Raw genomic sequence first — 6,535 nt, forward strand, 5'->3', positions numbered from 1 at the left:
GGTGGACCATGCTGTCATTTTTCTAGAAATTAGTCATATATCAGAATCAAAATGCCAACAAAAGTCACCTTTTCTTTCTTTTGATGTGAAAAATGTCCATGATTTATTTTTAAATGGGAAAAATAGATTGCAGGGCAGTTAAAACCTAACTGAGAAAAGTAAAATTATGTATTACTTCTAGCTTATAAACAAAGACTTCTATAATATTTGTTAAGTACCTATCTCCAGCCAAACCTGAATAGTGAACCTTTTTTTTTGTTTTGTTATTGTAAAACAACTATTATTCTATTACAATTATGTAGAAGCTGCCTAAGCAAGCCGAAATAGCTCAGTTGGGAGAGCGGCAGACTGAAGATCTAAAGGTCCCTGGTTCAATCCCAGGTTTCAGCAGTTTTTAGGTGTTTATTCTCAACGTAGTTTCTGGTCAGTCTTACCCACAATATTTAAGGAGCATAGAGGAGGTCCCCCCACCCCCAGTATCCACATGGAATACCTTCCAAGATCAAAAATGGATGCTTGAAACATTGATAGTACCTGACTCCACAGGTGTTTTTTCCCTGTACATACATACCTATGATAAAGTTTAATTTATAAATGAAGCATAGTAAGAGATCAACAAGAATAACTAATAATAAAATAGAATGGGGTAATTACAACAATATACTGTAATGAAAGTTGTGTGAATGTAGTTTCTCTCTTTCACAGACACAAAATATCTCATTGTATTGTACCCACCTTCTCACTTAAAGGAAGCCCGTTACAGCTTCTCCTTGATACATGCGAATTGCCAGCATCACTACTCTTGAGCTTTGGGGCCAATATTAGGTAAAATAAGGGTTATTGACCACAAGCACTGGGATAACTGGACAGTTAATATGATAATCTACAGGTACTAAGTGACTAACAGGTGGGGAGTACATACCTTGTGGATACAATGGACAAAGTGATGATTCAGGCCCAGGTGGCACTACTCCAAATATTGTGTAATTTTAAACTTATGAGGAGAGAAATCAAGATGGCGGCATAAGTAAACACATGAACTGCTGCCTCACACAACAATTTCAAAACTACAACTAAAAGACAAAATGGTCATCATCCAGAACCACAGGAAGGCTGGCTGAGTGGAAATTCTACAACTAGAAGGAAAGAGGAAAGCACACTGAGACTCACAGGAGCTGTGGAAGGCAGAGGTACGGAGGCGTGCAAGCGGAGAGGGCTGTCAACTGAGTACATGGCTGGCTTTCTCAATTGGGAGGGAGACAAAAGCTCCCGACTGCTCTGAACTCCAGTTCCGGGCAAGACTCTGGGGACCCAGACTCATACAGGGAGAAACTGGACTGTCTGGCTTCGGGCGAAACTTGAGGGCGGCTTTCTTTCAGAGGTGCTTGCAGCGATTACCATGGAACACTGAGACCCAGGGGCCTCTTAGGGCAGGGGTAACGGGAAACCATTGCTGTTTGCTCCACCCTGAGATCCCGCCCCACGAAGCCATTGCTGTTTGCTTTACCCTGAGACTCTGCCCCATCCAAGCTGAGTGCAGAGGCTTTTGCATATGAATGGTCTGGTCCTTTGAATTCTAAACTTACCTAACAAACTGCAGCTGAGTCAGTGAAACCCAGAACATCCAAAAGAAGGCCCAAAGCCCCACGGCAGTTTGCATTGTTTCACAGCTGGGCCTCATCTGGGCACCTCCAAAACCCAAACAAAGAAGAGGAATCTGCAGATCTCTCCATAGCTCCTGCTGTGTGGCTCCAGGCAGAGGCTAAATTATCACCTCTTTGGAGATCCAAGAGCCAGTGTACCCAGGGACCATCCAGATTACAAATCCTCAGATCCATAAGGGACACACTCAGGGGGCAGACTCAATGAGCACCAAAGCCCCACTGAAGTAAGTCTTGTCTCATAAGGGTGTCTCCAGCACAGAAGTTCTCCCAGCGTAGACACAGCTGATCCTCACAGCCAACTGGCCTGAAGGTCAATTCCTCCCAGTGATACCAACAACAATCAAGGCTTAACTACAACAAGGCTGTGCACACAGCCCACAAAGGGGTGCACCAAGAGTGTCCACCTCAGGTAACTGGGGAGGCTGAGCCACTGGGCCCTATAGACACCTAGCACACAAAGCCACTCTGCCAACTCAGGGAAGCAACCAAAATGGAGAGACAGAGAAACAGGTCACAAATGAAAGAAATGGAGGAAAGCAAATGACTGTATATAGAGTTCAAAACCACGGTTATAAGGTTTTTCAAGAATTTTCTAGAAACCACTGATAAATTTAGTGAGATCCTCGAGGATATGAAAAAGGACCAATTAGAAATTAAGCATACACTGACTGAAATAAAAAATAATATACAGAGATCCAACAGCAGACTAGAGGATTGCAAGAATCAAGTCAAAGATTTGAAATACAAAGAAGCAAAAAACACCCAACTGGAAAAGAAAAAAGAATCCAAAAATATGAAGATAGTGTAAGGAGCCTCTGGGACAACTTCAAGTGTACCAACATCCGAATTATTGGGGTGCCAGAAGAAGAGAGCAAGATACTAAAAACCTGTTTGAAGAAATAATGACAGAAAACTTCCCCCACCTGGTGAAAGAAATAGACTTACAAGTCCAGGAAGTGCAGAGAACCCCAAACAAAAGGAATCCAAAGAGGACCACACCAAGACACATCATAATTAAAATGCCAAGAGCAAAAGACAAGAGAGAATATTAAAAGCAGCAAGAGAAAAACAGTTAGTTACCTACAAGGGAGCACCCATACGATTGTCAGCTGATTTCTCAACAGAAACTATGCAGGCCAGAAGGGAGTGGCAAGAAATATTCAAAGTGATGAATAGCAAGAACCTACAACCAAGATTACTCTACCCAGCAAAGCTATCATTCAGAATTGAAGGTCAGATAAAGGGCTTCACAGATAAGAAAAAGCTAAAGGAGTTCATCACCACCAAACCAGTATTATATGAAATGCTGAAAGGTATTCTTTAAGAAGGGGAAGAAGAAGAAAAAGGAAAAGATAAAAATTATGAACAACAAATACATATCTATCAACAAGTGAATCTAAAAATCAAGTGAATAAAAAATCTGATGAACAGAATAAACTGGTGAATATAATAGAATCAGGGGCATAGAAAGGGAGTGGACTGACAATTCTTGGGGGAAGGAGGGGTAGGGGATGTGGGAAGAGACTGGACAAAAATTGTACCTATGGATGAGGACAGTGGGGGGGGGGTGGTAAGGGCAGAAGGTGGGGTGGGAACCAGGTGGAGGGGAGCTATGGGGGGAAAAAGAGGAACAATTGTAATAATCTGAACAATAAAGATTTATATTTAAAAAATAAAATAAGACTTATGAAATGTTGATTTCTGGAATTTTCCATTTAACATATTCAGACTGAGATTGACCATGGATAACTGAAACCTCAGAAAGTGAAACTGTAGGTAGGGGTGAGGAGTGGCTACAGTATTTGGTTCTCATGCTTTGGGTAGATTGATGGCTTTTCAGGGAAGGGTGGTGTCAGGTATCCTGGAGGGAGTTTTTATATAACCCCCCACATTAGTACTTCCAGATTGTAATAGCTAACTGGAGTACTTGATATATACCGTGCTTTCTCCTAAGCTCAATGTATTAACTTACTTTAAATGAACACTACAATTCTCAGTAACTGTTAAGTAATAGTTTTTGGGCCTGAGACCTGGCCTATGGTATGTACACAATCAATGACTCTTACGTTGACTACCATGATTATTTTTATTGGCTAGGAGCTTTGCAAGTTAGAGCTATGAGATTTGGGTTGTTTCCAAGGACCATTCACCTCTCCATCTAATAAGGCACCAGTAAAGGCCATCTTTTTCCTGTGTCTTCCTAAGTGTTTTAAAATTCTGTATCAACAATTCCGTGTTTCTATATGGTAAATGTGAAAGGATATTTTCTCACCTGGCTTTAACTTTCCACAAAGGGATTTAGCTTGTATTTCAAAGGTTCTTACCTCCTGTAGTCAACAGGAGGTCTGTGAAGTCTCTGAAACTGAATGCAAATTTGAATGTTCGTGTGTAGTTGTGAAGCAGTATCATCGAATTCAAGGTTTGTGACCTAGAAAAAGTTTAGAAAAGTTAAATACAAAGATCTCCTCACCACAAATAGTTGCTGATAATTCGTGACCTGACCTTTGAATTTTTCAAGGTGTGAGTGATAGAACTTTTCTCTTGCCCCTTGCCCAATGCTTATCTACTCTGAAGAAGATTTCAGGAGGGAGCCTAGGTTGTCAACAAACTTTCTTTCTGTCTGGGTTATGGCTTTTAGGGACAAATTTCCCACAGTGAAGCATATTTGACCATTTTTGGAGGGCCCCCCCCCCCCTGCCACTTTGGGGTAGCCTTTCCATTACTCATCCCCCATCACTGTTTAATCTGCTGAGGTGGGTTCCACTCCACCTAATTGTCTCTTTTTGGGGAGATTAAGGAAGATGTCCTCACATTACCTTTATTATTCTACTTTTTTCCTTTAGCTTTAATTCTTTAAAAAAATATATATTTTATTGATTTTTTTACAGAGAGAAAAGGAGAGGGATAGAGAGTTAGAAACATTGATGAGAGAGAAACATCGATTCAGCTGCCTCTTGCATACTCCCTACTGGGGATATGCCCGCAACCAAGGTACATGCCCTTGACCGGAATTGAACCTGGGACCCTTCAGTCCACAGGCCAATGCTCTATCCATTGAGCCAAACTGGTTAGGGCTAGCTTTAATTCTTTTTGATGGCATTGTAGACTATCTGGATACCAGGCAATGGCTGTCTGTTCTTCCATCTTTATATTATTTAATGTCTATAACCTGAATGATGCCTTGACTGGTTTTGGTCAAGAGGTAGCATTTCCAATTCATGCCAGGAATTTTTCAGGCTTCAGACATTTAAATAAAGTATGAATGCTGCAGGTTATTCTGTTTTGATCCCTCTTTTTCCCTGAGCATTTAGCCACATTTCCAGAAAAGCTCTTTTCTTCAAAATTGATTTAGGCTTTGTGTTTCCATCATGACGCCGAAGCTAAAGGAGGGAACCAAGTGCATGGAGGACCATCCAAGGTCCAACACCATGGTCCACTTCCAAACACACAGTCCATTGGGAAAGAGGCAGGATCTGAGTCTAAAAGATGAGACCAAGTGTTCAAGGTCAGAACCCTGGGAGTCTCAGGGAAGCAAATGGGGAGCAAGACTTCACAAACAACAGGGTTAGGATGGTAAAGGCTGCAGGCAAGATGGACAACACTGTTAATTCTTCCCAATTATCTCTGCATTGTTCTTACATGGGGTTTGGGCTCTGTGCTATTTATAGACACAAACACTTAACACACACAGCGTTGTTGGCGTCTAAAGGGAATTTGGATTGTATTGACCAGTATAACTGGAAAGAGAATTAAGTCTCTTGAAATTCTCATTGCTTTTGTGATTACAAAATATACAAACTACTGAAACATAAAAGTTTTTACGGAACTCGGTTGCTTAAAAAGTAAAGACATTCCCAACCTTAAAGATAATCATTGTTAATAATCTGGTGTCCATTCTTTTATCTGATTTTTTATGCACTGCTAATATAAAATGAATGTATATACACATAAATGCACTTACATTTTATACAAGAGTTAGATCGTATTTTTCCATAATTTTTCAAACACTAGGACTGAATGTCTAAAATAATAATGGAAATTTATTTTCTTTGATGTTTCTTTTAATGAAAACAAAGTAAAATATGAAAGGATGCTAAAACATGAAAACTAGAGCCCTAAGTGTAGCATGCTCCAAATTTTAAAAATCACACTTCTACAAAATCATAAGTGGTGGCAAATGGGTCTCAATGGTAGCAGTGATGATAGTAGTAAGAGGTAATTTTTATTAAATTTGTATTCTGTGTCAGGCCCCATTTTGTGCAATTTAGAGGAATTAGTTCATTTAATCAGTGATGAGGAAATCTGAAAAGCAGGGAGCAAAAAGGCATTTACAGCAATTTGAGAGCATTGCAGAGGGAGCTTTGTATGAGAGTAGGAAGGTAACGACAAAGTACCAGATAGAGCCCTGATGACTGGCAGTATGCAAAGCATTTAGAGAAAATGCTGCCATTATCCTTTTAATGCCAGATGTCATAAATTGTCTGTATAAGTACAGTCAGTTCAGTAATAAAGATGTAATTAAATAAGTGGTCCTAGTTTATGTATCTGTCATTTAATTCATATTGATTACAAAAATGCCAAATTTGTTCTTTTTAAAAAAATACAAAATATTAATGCAACAAAGAGCTGGTTCTTTGAAAAGATTAATAAAATTGACAAACCTCTGGCTAGACTCACTAAGGAGAAAAGAGAAAAGTCACAAATAAACAAAGTCAGAAATGAAAGAGAAGTTACCAAATTTGTTGTTTCAATTTCTCATTCTTCCGGTGGTGTTTAATTCACAATAATACAAAACACTTTTCAGTCTTTAGTATCATAATTTACTAAGTGAAATTAGTTTTAAAAATCTGTAATGGTAATAAAGAAAGCTG

The 6,535-nt window shown here is 39.5% G+C and overlaps 1 non-coding gene across 1 annotated transcript; it reads left to right on the forward strand.

Moving 5' to 3' along the window:
* Nucleotides 1-317: 317 nt before the first annotated feature.
* On the forward strand, nt 318-390 carry TRNAF-GAA (transfer RNA phenylalanine (anticodon GAA)). The gene has a single exon. It is a non-coding gene; the product is annotated as a tRNA-Phe (tRNA).
* Nucleotides 391-6,535: the final 6,145 nt, after the last annotated feature.

Source organism: Eptesicus fuscus, chromosome 11, assembly GCF_027574615.1.
Source record: "Eptesicus fuscus isolate TK198812 chromosome 11, DD_ASM_mEF_20220401, whole genome shotgun sequence".
Classification (NCBI taxonomy): Eukaryota; Metazoa; Chordata; class Mammalia; order Chiroptera; family Vespertilionidae; genus Eptesicus; species Eptesicus fuscus.